Genomic DNA, 18659 nt, shown 5'->3' on the forward strand with positions numbered 1-18659 from the left:
TTCTACCACACACTACAACATATCCGCCCAGAAATATTCTTCAAAGGACAAGGGAGATCTCTGCTTGGCAACCCAGCCTTCCCTCTTCGACCAATCTATTGAAGCGCAGCTCAGACTAAATATATTTCTTGCATTTTCCTTTTCCAAATGGGCGGTTATTTAGAATGCATAAGATGCTGTATTTACGATAGCATATCCTGGACTTCCTGAAGGACAGCCCCCAGGTGGTAAGGGTAGGTGACAACACATCCGCCATGATGATCCTCAACACAGGGGCCCCTCAGGGGTGCGTGCTCAGTCCCCTCCTATACTCACCGACAACAATGGGAGGTCAAAGACCTGGCTGTCTGGTGCCAGGACAACAACCTCTCCCTCAACGTGATCAAGACAAAGGAGATGATTGTGGACTACAGAAAAAGGAGGACCGAGCACGCTCCCATTCTCATCGACGGAGCTGTAGTGGAGCAGGTTGAGATCTTCAAGTTTCTTGGTGATGTGAACAAACATGGTCAAGCACACCAAGACAGTCATGAAGAGGGCATGATTTCATATATATGGAACAAGTCAAGGGGTCTGAATATTTTCCGAATGATCGTATTTAGACCCTTTGACTTGTTCCATACATTGTTACATTACAGCCTTATTCTAAAATGTATTAAATTGTTTTTTTTCTCCTCATAAATCTGCACATAATTCCGCATATTGACAAAGCAAAAACAGGTTAAAAAAATATAAAAATCGGCAAATGTATAAAAAATTTAAAGCTGAAATATCACATTTACATAAGTATTCAAACCCTTTACTCAGTACTTTGTTAAAGCACCTTTGGCAGCAATTACAGCCTCAAATCTTCTTTGGTATGGTATGATGCTACAAGATTGGCACACCTGCATTTGGGGAGTTTCTCCCATTCTTCTCTGCAGATTCTCTCATGTTCTGTCATGTTCTGTTCTCAGGTTGTATGGGGAGTGTTGCTGCACAGCTATTTTCAGGTCTCTCCAGAGATGTTCGATCGGGTTCAAGTCTGGGCTCTGGCTGGGCCACTCAAGGACATTCAGAGACACTTGTCCCAAAGCCACTCCTACGTTGTCTTGGCTGTGTGCTTAGAGTCGTTGTCTTTCTGGAAGGTGAACCTTCGCCCGCAGTCTGAGGTCTTGAGCACTCTGGAGCAGGTTTTCATCAAGGATCTCTCTGTACTTTGCTCTGTTAATCTTTGCCTAGATCCTAACTAGTCTCCCAGTCCCTGCCGCTAAAAATACCCCCACAGCATGATGCTGTCACCACCATGCTTCACCGTAGGGATGGTGCCAGGTTTCCTCCAGATGTGACGCTTCGCATTCAGACCAAAGAGTTGAATCTTGGTTTCATCAGACCAGAGAATCTTGTTTCTCACGGTCTGGAGTCTTTAGGTGCCTTTTGGCAAACTCCAAGTGGTCTGTCATGTGGTTTTTACTGAGGAGTGGCTTCCGATTGGACACTCCACCATTAAGGCCTGATTGGTGGAGTGCTGCAGAGATGATTGTCCTTGAAGGTTCTCCCCTCCCCACAGAGGAACTCTAGAGCTCTGTCAAAGTGACCATCAGGTTCTTGGTCACCTCCCTGACCAAGACCCTTCTCCCCCGATTGCTACATTTGGCCGGGTGGCCAGCACTAGGAAGGCTCTTGCTGGTTACTGTGTCTTTGGGGAACAACAATGCTGCAGAAATGTTTTGGTAACCTTCCCCAGATCTGTTCCGCGACACATTCCTGTCTCTGAGCTCTATGGACAATTCCTTCAACCTCATGGCTTTGTTTTTGCTCTGACATGCACTGTCAACGTGTGGGACCTTATATAGACAGGCATTTGCCTTTACAAATCATATCCATTTAATTGAATTTACCACAGGTGGACTCCAATCAAGTTGTAGAAACATCTCAAGGATAATCAATAGAAACAGGATGCACCTGCGCTCAACTTTGAGTCTCATAGCTGTCATGACGTTGCCCTCTTTGGGTACAGCAAGCCCCATCCCCCTCTCCCTGTCTCCTACACCCAGGCTGCTGTGGTCAGAGAGAGGTCGTAAATTCCTGAGCACAATCAGGATGTGGACACAACCAGGACAAAGGGTGCTTGTTAGCAACAGATCTTCTATAGGGAATAAGTTGCCATCTGTGACATAAGACTTGATTTCCTTTCATTGTGACCTGTTCGTGTCCCGGCTGTTTTAGGAAACTTTTCAATAGGATGGAATATCAGAACAAGAAAACTCTGACCTCTAGTGGTGAAATGAGGTAACAAGTTAACACAGGGCGTGTAGCGCTAACCATGGTGTTTAAATTATCATAAGGACGTTGACTTCTGTATAGAACATTCAACAACATCTTCAAACAATAGTTATTCGATTTAAAAACATTTATTACAAAAAAATATGAAATACATGTTAACATTTAAAAAAAATATATAACTTATTTTTTAGATATTTCAATAAATAGCCTTAATTTGTTATGGGAAGATATTGTGATGATGGTGATGATGATGATGGTGATGAATAAGAGACAGAGGGATCAAACTAAACTGAGTTCTCCGAGCCCCTGTAGGTCTTATAGGGGAGATATTTTTTTTCACACCTGGAATAAGAGAAGGACAGAAGTGGAGGAAGAGACACAAAAAAAGACAAAAAATGAGAAAAAGTTAAACAAAGTAAAGAAATCACTCTATTCCTCCCGTGTCATTTATGTAAGAGACCGAATGCAGCCCACAGAATGGGGTTTGTTTCCAAAGGACAGTTCTGTCTCGAATGACATTTCAGTCATTCAGCAGACACTCTTATCCAGAACGACGTACAGAAGCTGTTAGGGTGCCTTGTTCAAGGGCACATCGACAGAATGTTCACCTTATCAGCTCAGGGATTCAAACCCGCAATATTTCAGTTACTTGCCTCATGCTCTAACCACTAAGCTATCTGCTGACCAACTTGCTCTGCTTCTATCTCCTCTGATAGAGTACGGGATTATGTCAGCTCTACTCATTACATTTCTATCTGATAGAGTAAGGAATTATGTCAGCTCTACTCATTACATTTCTATCTGATAGAGTAAGGGATTATGTCAGCTCTACTCATTACATTTCTATCTGATAGAGTAAGGGATTATGTCAGCTCTACTCATTACATTTCCATCTGATAGAGTAAGGGATTATGTCAGCTCTACACATTACATTTCTATCTGATAGAGTAAGGAATTATGTCAGCTCTACTCATTACATTTCTATCTGATAGAGTAAGGAATTCAACAAGACCCTGTTGAAACTGTCACAATGTATTCCTCTTTCTTTCTCTTTCTCTTCATCTTTCTCCTTCTCTTTCATTTCCTCCTTCTCTCTTCCCATGCTTCTCTAGCCCCTGACAGGCAGTGTGTCGGTGTGTGTGTGTGTGTGTACCTTCTCTTGATGCAGCAGTAGAGAACGACAGCGAGGCAGCAGACGAGCAAGGCCACGCCCACACAGATGCCAATCACCTCCTCTGCTACGGCAAACTTGCACTGCGTCGCCTGGTGAGTCAACAGACCACAGCGAGGGCCGCTATAGGACACGTCACACCTACACACAGAGAGACATTTTTAGGTCATTCTGTCTGTCTGTCTGTCTGTCTGTCTGTCTGTCTGTCTGCTCTGGCCCCCCAATGGTGGAACAAACTCCCTCACGACGCCAGGACAGCGGAGTCAATCACCACCTTCCGGAGACACCTGAAACCCCACCTCTTCAAGGAATAGGACAAAGTAATCCTTCTCACCCCCCCCCCCCCTTAAATGATTTAGATGCACTATTGTAAAGTGGCTGTTCCACTGATGTCAGAAGGTGAATTCACCAATTTGTAAGTCGCTCTGGATAAGAGCGTCTGCTAAATGACTTAAATGTAAATGTAATGTAAATGAGATTACCTCCTCATGGCCACAGTATAGAGACAGAGTGAATTTTCATAGAGAACAAAGGAATTTCTTCTACCTCACAGAACTTGAGGTCCGAACAACATTTATGTTCCGGAGAAGGTATAAAATATTGGTGTAGAATACAGCTACGAACTGGTCCGTTTGGTACAATTTCGTGAAACTCATGGGAGACAATACGGCCACATTACCATAACGCTGTTTATATAATAGCCTCAGATATGAGGTTTACATCTAATTGTTGTACACAATGAATGAGTGAGGAGGATACTGTTTGTAAAATTGTGTAATGTGATTTTGGACTGTTTAATGAAGGAAACTCCAATTCCCTTTTGAGTTTAACTAAATCAGAGGACCGCCCATGAGCACAGTTAGGACCTGGCATCATGAGAAAGCTTTTTCTGCTCTCCCGAATAAAACCCCCACTTTGAGAATTTCTCAACAGACCATGTTGCTCTCAATTACGAGAGGACAAAGGTTGCAGACCAGCTTACCTCGATAACGAGAGGGCCAAGGTTTGAGACCAGACTCCTGAAACCTTTAAACATCCCACATGCTTAACTTCTCTAGGATAGGAGGCAGCATTCGGAATTTTGGATGAAAAGCATGCCCAAATTCAACTGCCTGCTACTCATCCCCAGAAGATAAGATATGCATATTATGAGTAGAGTTGGATAGGAAACACTCTGAAGTTTCTAAAACTGTTTGAATCATGTCTGTGAGTATAACATAACTTATTTAGCAGGCTAAACCCCGAGGACAAACCATTCAGATTTTATTTTTTGAGGTCACTCTTTTCAATGGGTTTTCATTGGGAATCCAGATTTCTAAGGACCTTCTTGCTGTGCCTACCGCTTCCACTGGATGTCAACAGTCTTTAGAAGTTGGTTGAGGTTTTTCCTTTGTGTAATGAAGAAGAAGCACTGTTCAGAACGAGGGTAACTTGAAGTGCACTGTTAGATAGAGGCGCGTGACCAGAAAGCTATCTAAAGCTTGTTTTCCTCCTGTATTGAACACAGATCATCCCGTCTTCAATTTTATTGATTATTTACGTTAAAAAATACCTAAAGTTGTATTACAAAAGTAGTTTGAAATGTTTTGGCAAAGTTTACAAGTAACGTTTGAGATATTTTGTAGTCACATTGCGCAAGTTGGAACCGGTGTTTTTCCGGATCAAACGCGCCAAATAAATTGACATTTTGGATATATATCGACGGAATTAATCGAACAAAAGGACCATTTGTGATGTTTATGGGACATATTGGAGTGCCAACAAAAGAAGCTCGTCAAAGGTAAGGCATGGGGGGCGCTAGAGAGCGTGCTATGGAGTAGACGTGCTTTGCGAGCTCCGCTCCATTTTGAAACAAATTAGTATTTATCTTAACCTCTCACGACCTATAACTTCAAAAACAAATATGACAAAGGGAAAAGGCACCAGAAAAGGGAGCGCTAAACAAGATCATTTGAATGAGATAGACAACGAACCAATTTCAACGTCGCCAACACATGAGGAGTTAGCTGAAGAGGCTAGCTTCCAAGAGTTCCCCACAGAGCCTACGCAAAGTGACATACTGGCTGCCATAAACTCACTAAGCAAGAAGGTGGACACAAGGTTGGCTGATATCTCAAAGACTATTGGGACTTTGGCCGAAACTGTGAAGGCAACTCAGAGAAGGGTGCATGAGGTTGAGCAGACGACAGTCGATCACGAGGCCAGGCTACAGGACATAGAGAAACAGTGCGCAACGTTAAAAAATGACAACAAAACCCCGAAAGCCCGACTGGAAATGCTCGAGTCGCATTCAAGACGCCAGAACATCTGAATATGTGACACTGAGAAAGGGAAACCCACTGAATTTGTCTCCGGCCCTGCTGGGGAGTGAACACTTCAAAACGGCCATCCTGATCGACCGCACACACAAATCTCAGGAAACGAAGCCGGCCAAGGGTGGGCCACCAAGGCCATTCATTGTACAGCTGCACTATCCCCAGACCAGGGATCTCATCCTCAAGCTGGCTAGTCAAAAGTTCCCCCTTAACTTCAACAGAGCCAGGGTGTCTTTCTACCCAGATCTTACTTTGGAGGTGAGGAACCAACGGAAAGAGTATGATGAAGTATGCAACAAATGCAGGGCGGCCAACATCCGATATGGATTCCTCTTCCCAGCCCGGTTTAAGGTGACAGTCGAAGGATCAACACGTACGTTTGACAACCCAAAAGAGGCCGATCTGTTCTTGACAAGCAAGCTCCCTGGCTGAGGATACAGAACGGCTGTGTCAGCCGGCTAAATGACCAAATACAGGCCAGGAATGTGTTTGGATTTCCGGACTATGTCTTTTCGATTAGAAGATATGAATTTGGGACTTATGATTGGTGAGATGTTGTGGCTAATGTAGCATTGTTTGGCACATCATGTTTTAGCGCCACTCACCCCCTAACGTGAGAGTTAAGTGTTAAGTGTTATTTAATATTAGTGTATATGCAGAGCATCTATAGACGACGAGTTAGTTCAAGCTGTATGTCTAGACACCCTAAGGTTTGTGTGTTAGCCAAGGAGTGCTTGGGGAAGTCACTCAGTAAAGGGACGGGAGGGGGGATGGGGTATGTGTTTTATGTTCACGTTTATTATTAGTATAGGTGGCATGACAAGCTCCTGCACGGCAGGACGTTTTTCTTCTGAGTTTTGTATGACAGCAACAATTTGCTCTAAAATAAGAAATGCCACATAGCGACAGAGCACAGAGTAGACCAGGTGGAATAAAGATAGTCAGCTGGAACTGTAATGGCTTAGGGCATGTGGTGAAACGAGCTAAGGCTTTTTCTCATCTTAAATCACTGGGTGCTGAGATAGTGTTTCTTCAAGAAACTCATATTAAACGCTCCGCTCAGGCCAAGCTACGAGTCGGCTGGATCGGTCAGATATACCAGTCGAACTTTGATGCAAAAGCGAGAGGGGTAGCAATCCTGATAAGGAAAAACATTCCGTTTGTTTACTCATCCGTGATTTCAGATCATAATGGTTGGTATATTATTGTGGCTGGTACACTGAATTCAAAACCAGTAACCTTGGTCAATTTATATGGACCCAACTTCGATGATCATTATTTTTTTCAAAGGGTATTTAAGGACATACCAAATATCTCGGATACAAGTGTTATTGTTGGAGGGGACTTTAACTGTACGCTAGATCCTCTTTTAGATAAACAGCTATCAAGGTCACTTCAACAATCAAATGCCAGTGTCTGTCTAAATACATTGATGACAAACCTTAACATTGTCGATATTTGGAGACTGACGCACCCAACAGACAGGGATTACTCTTTCTTTTCATCAGTTCATAAATCATATTCCAGAATTGACTATTTTTTGTTGGACTCCAAACTAATTTCAGCAACTGAGTCGGTTACCTATCACCCTATTCTAATTACGGACCACTCTCCTCAGTCCATGGTGCTGAAACTCGACAATATGTCGACAGGTCGGGGACCGTGGCGCTTAGACGCATACCTGCTGAAAGATGAGGCTTTTTGACAGTATTTGAAGGAGCAGATTGCCTTTTTCCTCGGAACTAATGACACGGGGGATGTTGACGACTCCACCCTTTGGGAATCTCTAAAGGCTGTGATTAGAGGTTACATTATTTCTTATACATCAGAGAGGAAGAAATGCGCCAATACTAGGCTGAGAGAAACTGAAAGAGAGTTAGGGGAACAGGAGAATGTTTTTAGGACGAATTCCTTGTATACAGTCCTTGAGAAGATCACAAAGTTAAAATATGAATACAATACCATCCTTTCGAAACGGGTGGGCTCTTTACTTGCTAGAAAGCAACAAAGTTATTTTGAACTGGGTGACAAACCACATAAATTATTAGCAAGACAGCTAAGGCATGTACAGGCATCTAGAGCTATTCACAAAATAAAAGACAAGAAGGGGAAAATAGTAACAGATCCGCAGGATATTAATAAATGCTTTGCGCAGTTTTACTCAGAGCTATACCAATCAAAATGTGATGCTACTGATCCACAAACTATGGAACGCTTTCTCGCTGAATGTAAGAAGTAAGAAGTAAGAATAAGAAGTACTGCGCCAGTCCATCTCCACTTATGTTGCGAATGTTTAAACAATCCAAAACAAAATGCCAAACTCCCGCAAACACTCTATGAGGCTACAATAGCACTGATCTTGAAAAAAGATAGAGATTCCATGGAGATGTCGTCTTATGGCCCCGTGTCGTTACTCCCCATAGAAAACAAGGTGTTGAAACCGATTGAAAACATATATTTCTGACATCATACACCCTGACCAGACAGGTTTTATCCCGGGCCGACATATACACTACAATTTGAGACGTCTTTTCAATGTAATGTATCATGATCATAAGGTTGAGGCCGTGGTAATAGCTCTTGATGCAGAGAAGGTGTTTGATCGGATTGAGTGGAAGTATATGATGTCGGTTCTGGAGCACTTCGGGTTCGGAAAGGAATTTATTAATTGGATAAGAATTATTTATGCACACCCAATGGCGTCCGTGGTGACCAATCAAGAAATGTCGCAGTCATTCCGCTTGTTCAAGGGGTGCCGACAGGGGTGCCCTATTTCGCCTGCAATCTTTGCTATATCCATGGAACCCCTTGCTACTCGCATTCGGGCATGTGCCGATATAGCTTCTGTTAAAATAAAGGACACACAGCACAAAATTTCCCTATATGCAGACGATGTTCTTTTGTTTTTGTCCAAGCCTAAAACTTATATTCCACCCTTACTTAACTTAAATAAGTAAGTAAACACATTTGGCTCCTTCTCTGGCTACATGATAAACTGGCAAAAAAGTGAGTTGATGCCAATAGCACGGCCTGTGGATATGCAATTTCTGCAATCTACCCCGTTTAGAACAGTGATGGACAAGTTCACAAACCTTGGCATTGTAGTGAAAAGAGACCTTGATCAGCAATTGAAAGCGAATTGGGACATATTTTTATTTCTGTGTTTTGTGTCATGCCACTGGGGTGCTATCCTCAGATAATAGCATTGTTTGCTTTCGCTGAAAAGCCTTTTTGAAATCTGACACGTTGGCTGGATTCATAACAAGAGTAGCTTTAATTTGCTATCTTGCATGTGTGATTTCATGAAAGTTAGATTTTTATAGTAATTTATTTGAATTTGGCGCTCTGCATTTTCACTGGCTTTTGGCCAGGTGGGACGCTAGCGTCCCACATATCCCAGAGAGGTTATTAAACTCTTAGACTATTGATACCGACCGAATAAGAACAAGTCTTTGATATTAATCACTAGTCTGCAGCGAGGAATTCAGTATCATTTAAACGCGAAGACCGACAACCGCCGAAACATGTATCTATCCATAACGACATGAATGAATGTCACTCTGAACTATCCATTCTAACCACGACAGAGAGGGAGGACAAACTCTCCAACAGAAACAAACTTTTCAACAGAGACCCCGACGACACACTGAGCGTAAATATATAAATCGATTGCAAATGTTCCCGAATGAGTGAGTGTTCATGTGCAAAGGAATAGCATTTCAATTGTTAGAATTATCAACTGTGTGTTGTCTTATCTCAGTCGACCCCCACTTCCCTTTTGTACACCAAGCCGCCATGCCGGTTTAGCCCACTAGGGCACATTCCCCTATCATTTCTTGTAAGCATATTTACTTTGTTTGTGTGTGCACTTCTGTGATTGTTTAGTTAGTTAATAAATACATGATTTAAGAAAATTGATGTATGGATGACTCATAGTGAAGACTGGGTTCGTACAGATAACCAACAATTTACAATTTACGTTTGGAATGAGAATAACATGAGGTAAAGAAGAATTCATTAATCAGAAGTCTATTGATTAGATATGAAAATATCAGAAAAGTTATATTAGGAAAATTATAACTTTGTAATCTGAATATTTTCCTTCGTGCCCCGACTTCCTAATTAATTACAGTTACATGATTAATCAGTTTAATCGCGAAATTCTAATTACAGAGAATCTTTGATAAAAACTAAAAGTCTTCAGTTAATGATAGTAAAGACATGACATAGCAAAGGGTCTGAATACTTATGTAAATAAGGTATTTCTGTTTTATATTTTTAATACGTTTAAAAAATGTCTAAAAACCTGTTTTCTAATGTCATTATGGGTTATTGTGTGTAGATTTCTGAGGATTTAAACAGGATCTCATCCATTTTAGAATAAGGCAAAATGTAACAAAATGTGGAAAAAGTCAAGGGGTCTGAATACTTTCCAAAGGCACTGTAAATGGTACTTTTATTTTTCAACAGGATTCTACCTGTACTTGATCAGGTAAAAACTACTGAATGAGCTCAAAAACGTGCTATAACTGAAATTGTGAAAATATGTTTGTCCTGCATAATCTAGGTTTCTCTGGAGACTTAATAACAAGTTATCTATGCCACCAGAGGGTGGAGGGTACCTGTATCAGTGATATTGACCAGATAAACAGATCATCTGCAGAGATATAGCTTCCCATTTACATTTCTATACCACATATCATGACTGTGTACAAAACCACAAGTGCCTTTTTTTGTGCATTGAAAATCTGCCAAATGGCTACCTGCCCGGTACTCAGCCCTGCACCTTGAAACTAACGCCCCATGTATATAGAGTCACTTAATGCTGTTCACCTCATATACTGTTTATATACTGTTGTTTACTCTATGTACACATACATGTATTCTTGACATAGCATCTTCCTAATGTTGTATACAGCACCTACTACTGTACATACCATTTTATTTTCCAAATGATATACTGCCTATGCACATCACATATTACTATTATGGATTCTCAAATATGGTCTCTCTAATATATCTACCTAGTAGTGCTGCACTCTCTGCCTCAGCTTTTTTGCATGCAAAGGACACTGAGGATGATGAATACTTTGTTTGACTTTATATTGTTGACTCATTGGAAATGCTGTCATGTGGTTCAATGAGCGTTTGTGTCTCCACTTCAACATTTTTCCATATTTCCAATTCTTTCAGGAAATGTTCATAAGTCCTCATTCTTGGTTGATAATAGTTCATGCTCCCCTGTTCCTTTTCTTCTTTTGTGACCAGCTCTAGCACAGATTCATGAGCATTCTTAAAGTCATTGAGAACAACATGAAATGCTTCAAAACCCTCATTCACAGTTTCAACATTTCCTCCATCAACAATAACTTTTATTTCATTCATTTTGCTTGTACATTCTCCAAGTTTGCCTCTCCATGCTGCATAGTGTGAATTTAAATGCTCCTCTGCCCTCTCCAGTCTTCTTCAGCCGTCATTCACTTTTAATTCACTCATCTTACAATGACATAGTTGTTGATTTGATTGTTAAATGCAATGCCCCCTTGGACCTCCTTTAGTACCTTTTATTTAAATTTAAACACCCAGTATCTTTAGATCCTTTAGTTGCGTTCCATTGATGCATTGCATTTCCACGCTAGGCTTACTATTAGACATTTGATTAGATTACATTGTGCATAGGATCTCAGTGTTTACCAAACTCAAACTTCTTAATTGTTTTCACACTGCTGTGTTTTGAATTCTATTCCCAAGTTTATCAAACATTCCAATTATAAGCACTTTTGCACTTCCATAATATGCTTGATCAAACAATTGCATTGAACAGGGCAGCTTATTAATTCGCAATGGTTACTCACGGCTGGCGAATTCGAGGAGTTTTTATTTATTTATTTCACCTTTATTTAACCAGGTAGGCAAGTTGAGAACAAGTTCTCATTTACAATTGCGACCTGGCCAAGATAAAGCAAAGCAGTTCGACACATACAACGACACAGAGTTACACATGGAGCAAAACAAACATACAGTCAATAATACAGTATAAACAAGTCTATATACGATGTGAGCAAATGAGGTGAGATAAGGGAGGTAAAGGCAAACAAAGGCCATGGTGGCAAAGTAAATACAATATAGCAAGTAAAACACTGGAATGGTAGATTTGCAATGGAAGAATGCAAAGTAGAAATAAAAATAATGGGGTGCAAAGGAGCAAAATAAATAAATTAAATACAGTAGGGAAAGAGGTAGTTGTTTGGGCTAAAATATAGGTGGGCTATGTACAGGTGCAGTAATCTGTGAGCTGCTCTGACAGTTGGTGCTTAAAGCTAGTGAGGGAGATAAGTGTTTCCAGTTTCAGTGCTTTTTGTAGTTCGTTCCAGTCATTGGCAGAGAAACTGGAAGGAGAGGCGGCCAAAGAAAGAATTGGTTTTGGGGGTGACTAGAGAGATATACCTGCTGGAGCGTGTGCTACAGGTGGGAGATGCTATGGTGACCAGCGTGCTGAGATAAGGGGGGACTTTACCTAGCAGGGTCTTGTAGATGACATGGAGCCAGTGGGTTTGGCGACGTGTATGAAGCGAGGGCCAGCCAACGAGAGCGTACAGGTCGCAATGGTGGGTAGTATATGGGGCTTTGGTGACAAAACGGATTGCACTGTGATAGACTGCATCCAATTTGTTGAGTAGGGTATTTTGTAAATGACATCGCCAAAGTCGAGGATTGGTAGGATGGTCAGTTTTACAAGGGTATGTTTGGCAGCATGAGTGAAGGATGCTTTGTTGGGAAATAGTAAGCCAATTCTAGATTTAACTTTGGATTGGGTCTGGAAGGAGAGTTTACAGTCTAACCAGACACCTAAGTATTTGTAGTTGTCCACGTATTCTAAATCAGAGCCGTCCAGAGTAGTGATGTTGGACAGGCGGGTAGGAGCGGGTAGCGATCGGTTGAAGAGCATGCATTTAGTTTTACTTGTATTTAAGAGCAATTGGAAGCCACGGAAGGAGAGTTGTATGGCATTGAAGATTGCCTCTTGAAACTCCCCATCCCGGATCCGGGATCGTGACTAAAGCCTCAGGCTCATTAGCATAACGCAACGTTAACGATTTCTGAAAATCGCAAATAAAATGAAAATAATGCACCTACTCTCAAGCTTAGCCTTTTCTTAACAACACTGTCATCTCAGATTTTCAAAATATGCTTTTGAACCATAGCAATTGACTAATTTGTGTAAGAGTATGCTAAGCTAGCTTAGCATTTTGAGTAGCATTTAGCACGCAACATTTTCACAAAAACCAGATAACCAAATAAATAAAATCATTTACCTTTGAAGAGCTTCGGATGTTTTCAATGAGGAGACTCTCAGTTACATAGCAAATGCGCAGTTTTTCCTGAAAGCGTCTGTGTGTAGGAGAAATCGCTCCGTTTTGTACATCACATTTGGCTTCCGAAACTAACCGAAAATTCCGTCACCTACAACGTCAAACTTTTTCCGAATTAACTCCATAATATCGACCGAAACATGGCAAACGTTGTTTGGAATCAATCCTCAAGGTTTTTTTTATCACATATCTCTTCATTGATATATCGTTCGTGGAAGCCTGCATTCTTCTCTGAATTCTGTGGAAAAATACTTGTAGCTGACTTTTGCGCACCAATTTCGGCGCAGGACACCGGGCGGACACCTGGTAAACGTGGTCTCTTATGGTCAATCTTCCAATGATATGCCTACAAATACGTCACAATGCTGCAGACACCTTGGGGAAACGACAGAAAGGGCAGACTTACTCCTCTCGCATTCACAGCCATATAAGGAGACAATGGAAAACAGAGCCTCAAAAATCCTGCTCATTTCCTGGATGCCGTCTCATCTTGGTTTTGCCTGTAGCTCACGTTCTAGGGCACGCACAGAAAATATCTTTGCAGTTCTGGAAACGTCAGAGTGTTTTCTTTCCAAAGCTACCAATTATATGCATAGTCGAGCATCTTTTTGTGACAAAATATTGCGCTTAAAACGGGCACGTCTTTTTATCCAAAAATGATATAGCGCCCCTAGAATTTCAAGAGGTTAACACAGTGTCCAAAGAAGGGCCAGAAGTATACAGAATGGTGTTGTCTGCGTAGAGGTGGATCAGAGACTCACCAGCAGCAAGAGCAACATCATTGATGTATACAGAGAAGAGAGTCGGTCCAAGAATTGAACCCTGTGGCACCCCCATAGAGACTGCCAGAGGTCGGACAGCAGACCCTCCGATTTGACACACTGAACTCTATCAGAGAAGTAGTTGGTGAACCAGGCGAGGCAATCATTTGAGAAACCAAGGCTGTCGAGTCTGCCGATGAGGATGTGGTGATTGACAGAGTCGAAAGCCTTGGCCAGATCAATGAACATGGCTGCACAGTAATGTTTCTCATCGATGGCGGTTAAGATATCGTTCAGTACCTTGAGTGTGGCTGAGGTGCACCCATGACCAGCTCTGAAACCAGATTGCATAGCAGAGAAGGCATGGTGAGATTCGAAATGGTCGGTAATCTGTTTGTTGACTTGGCTTTCGAAGACCTTAGAAAGGCATGGTAGGATAGATATAGGTCTGTAGCAATTTGGGTCAAGAGTGTCCCCCCCTTTGAAGAGGGGGATGACCGCAGCTGCTTTCCAATCTTTGGGGATCTCAGACGACACGAAAGAGAGGTTGAACAGGCTAGTAATAGGGGTGGCAACAATTTCGGCAGATAATTTTAGAAAGAAAGGGTCCAGATTGTCTAGCCCGGCTGATTTGTAGGGGTCCAGATTTTGCAGCTCTTTCAGAACATCAGCTGAACGGATTTGGGAGAAGGAGAAATGGGGAAGGCTTGGGCGAGTTGCTGTGGGGGTGCAGTGCTGTTGACCGGGGTAGGAGTAGCCAGGTCGAAAGCATGGCCAGCCGTAGAAAAATGCTTATTGAAATTCTCAATTATGGTGGATTTATCAGTGGTGACAGTGTTTCCTATCTTCAGTGCAGTGGGCAGCTGGGAGGAGGTGTTCTTATTCTCCATGGACTTTACAGTGTCCCAGAACTTTTTTGAGTTAGTGTTGCAGGAAGCAAATTTCTGCTTGAAAAAGCTAGCCTTGGCTTTTCTAACTGCCTGTGTATAATGGTTTCTAGCTTCCCTGAACAGCTGCATATCACGGGGGCTGTTCGATGCTAATGCAGAACGCCATAGCATGTTTTTGTGTTGGTTAAGGGCAGTCAGGTCTGGGGAGAACCAAGGGCTATATCTGTTCCTGGTTCTAAATTTCTTGAATGGAGCATGTTTATTTAAGATGGTTAGGAAGGCATTTAAAAAAAATATCCAGGCATCCTCTACTGACGGGATGAGATCAATATCCTTCCAGGATACCCCGGCCAGGTCGATTAGAAAGGCCTGCTCGCTGAAGTGTTTCAGGGAGCGTTTTACAGTAATGAGTGGGGGTCGTTTGACCGCTGACCCATTACGGATGCAGGCAATGAGGCAGTGATCGCTGAGATCTTGGTTGAAGACAGCAGAGGTGTATTTAGAGGGCAAGTTGGTTAGGATGATATCTATGAGGGTGCCCGTGTTTAAGGCTTTGGGGAGGTACCTGGTAGGTTCATTGATAATTTGTGTGAGATTGAGGGCATCAAGTTTAGATTGTAGGATGGCTGGGGTGTTAAGCATGTTCCAGTTTAGGTCGCCTAGCAGCACGCGCTCTGAAGATAGATGGGGGGCAATCAGTTCACATATGGTGTCCAGAGCACAACTGGGGCAGAGGGTGGTCTATAGCAGACTGCAACGGTGAGAGACTTGTTTTTAGAGAGGTGGATTTTTAAAAGTAGAAGTTCAAATTGTTTGGGTACAGACCTGGATAGTAGGACAGAACTCTGCAGGCTATCTTTGCAGTAGATTGCAACACCGCCCCCTTTGGCAGTTCTATCTTGTCTGAAAAGGTTGTAGTTTGGAATTAAAATTGAAGGTAAAGACCTCCCAAGTGAGCTGTCCTTGCGGTCTGAATGCAATGGTAAATAAAATAATATCCAGTGTCGTGTCTTTACTATCATTAAATTGGAGACTTGTAGTTTTTATCAAAGATTCTCTGTAATTAGTATTACGCAATCAACTGATTAATCATGAAACTAATTAACTAGGAAGTCGGGGTACCAAGGAAAAATATTCAGATTACAAAGTTATCATTCCCTAAAATAACTTTTCAGATATTTTATCTGATCAATTAGTCTTCGAATTAATGAATTATTTACTTTACCTCATGTTAGTCTCATTCCAAACGTCGTAAATTGTTGGTTATCTGCACAAACCCAGTCTTCACTATGAGTCATCCATACATCAATTGTCTTAAATTACTTATTTATTACTAACTAAGTAATTCACAGAAATGCATAAACAAACAGTAAATATGGCTACAAGAAATGATAGGAGAATGTGCCCTAGTGGGCTAAACCGGCATGGCGGCTTGTTAGACAAAAGGGAAAGTGGGGGTCGACTAAAAAATCACTACAGAGTGATAATTATAACAATTGAAATGCTAATCCTTTACAGATGAACGCTCCCTCATTCGGGAACAATTGCAATCAATATATATATTTACGCTCAGTGTGTCATCTTGATCGCTGGTGAAAAGTTTGTTTCTTTTGTAGAATTGTCAGTCTCTCTCCCTCTCTCTCTCTCGGTTGTGGTTATAGTGGATAGTTCAGAGTGACATTAATTTGTTTCGTTATAGAATGGATGTTTCGGCGGTTGTCGTTCTTTGCGTTCAATTATACCGAATTCCTAGCTGCAGACCTAGTAATAAATATCAAAGACTTGTTCTTATTCTGTCGGTATCGATAGTCTAAGAGGTTAACCACGTGGTATGGATAAAAGATTCAGCAATGGTCTACAACCTTTGTCCTCTCATAATGGAGAAAAACATGGTCTGTTGATAAATTCTCAAAGTTGGGTTTTATTTGGAATTGCAGAAAAGGGCTGTCCCAGGACGCCTGACCCTAACTGGGCTCAGGGGCGGTCCTCTGATTTAACTCCAATCCCCTTTTTTAGTTTTCCTTCATTAAACAGTCGAAAATCACATTGTAAAATTGTGTAAACAATATCATATTCACTCATTCATCTTATACAACAATTAGATGTATGTAAACCTCATATCTGAGGCTATTATATAAACAGCATTATGGTAATGTGGCCACACCGTCTCCCATGAGCTTCCCCAAGTTGTAACAAACGGACCAGTTCATAGCTGGATTCTTCACCAATCTTTTATACTTTCTCCGGAACATGAAATTTGTTCGTACCTCAAGTTCTGTGAGGTGGAAGAAATTCCTATGTGCTCCATGAAAATCTACTCTGCCTCTTATACTATGTGGCCATGTGGCAGGGTCTTCTCAGGAATTTACGACCTCTCTCTGACCACAGCAGCCTAGTTGAAGGAGGCAAGGGGGAGGCAGGGAGAGGGGGATGGGGCTTGCTATACCCAAAGAGGCCAACGTCATGACACCAGCGTGTGGCTGTACCGGAGCAGTACCACTCTTAATATCATATATGTTTTTTGGGTGGCTGCATTGTGTTATGGGTATGGCTGTCTAGTAGTGATCAACTGCATCAGTCAGGCTCCTGAGTGGCGCGGCGGTCTAAGGCAGTGCTAGAGGTGTCATTACAGACCATGGTTTGATTCCAGGCTGTATTACAACCAGCCATAATTTGGAATCCCATAGGGCGGCGCACAATTGGCCCAGCGTCGTCCGGGGGGTTTGGCCGGGGTAGGCTGTCATTGTAAATAAGAATTTGCTGTTAACTGACTTGCCTAGTTAAATAAAAAAAGTTTTTAAAAAGTACTTAGAACTTTTTAATATACCAAGTGTCAAAGCTGTGTGCTGGAAAACCTTGGTAGTGCATGGGTGAAGAGATGTGTATCTTGTTTGAATTTCCTGGCTTTCTCTGCTTTTGACTAGCCCTAACTTCTCAATAAAAACAGTTTTTGTATTCAATAACTTGTATTCAATAACAATGTGAACTGCAAAAGTTTCCTTGACCAATGAATTTGTTTAATAATAATGTTAAACTTACCTTTTTAATAAAAACTAAATAAATGGACTAATACATTAAGAAACAACAAGCTAATATTTCATCTGTGTTACACATCCTACAGCAAGGGTGAAACTACAGGGAGTGTTACATGACCCCATGGGCTGCTAACTCAGAATGTTCTCCCTGTACTTCCCACATTGTCCACTTGGGGAAGGTAGAAAACAAGCTGTGCCATTACCCACCTCTGTACTGGCTTCTCCTGCCACATCTGGTAGGTTAACAGAGCTCACAACAAATTATCTACACTAAAATGTAATTGAAGTGAGGTCCTGTAAAATCAATTATATTCTCTCATTCTTACAGATACAGACCATGAGACTCACTCATTTGGTAAATGTTAATAATATCCACATTAATTTTTCCAGCACCTGCACATTGAACACTACATGCTGACTGTCCGGTAGGAGTTAAAGATAATGTCATTATTACTTACCTTGGTCAGTGGTGATTCTGTTGCTAGAGGAAGATTAGTGGAGGCTACTCCTGCATCACTAACCTATATTTTTCTTTCACCCCCTGTCAGGGAGCCCACGTGCCTTGGTGATGGAAGAGATGGTCTTAGCCCATGTGGGAGCAGTAGAGATGGCCTGGCAGTCTGTCAATCTATGGAGACAAAGGATGACAGGAGAGTAGGTTAAGGTGAATCTATGTGTTCAAGTACATCAAGCACAACTCATATAACCTCCCTAACCCCTTCAAGTGTAAGTGAACCTTTCACACAAAAGGATACAAATGCGTACTTGGTATAGTGCCACCATGTTGCAGATTCAGATCTGGCTACTACCATATAATATATCCAAATCTGGCTACTGAAAAGTCATTAA

The sequence above is a fragment of the Oncorhynchus masou genome, chromosome 28, assembly GCF_036934945.1.
Source record: "Oncorhynchus masou masou isolate Uvic2021 chromosome 28, UVic_Omas_1.1, whole genome shotgun sequence".
Taxonomy (NCBI): Eukaryota; Metazoa; Chordata; class Actinopteri; order Salmoniformes; family Salmonidae; genus Oncorhynchus; species Oncorhynchus masou.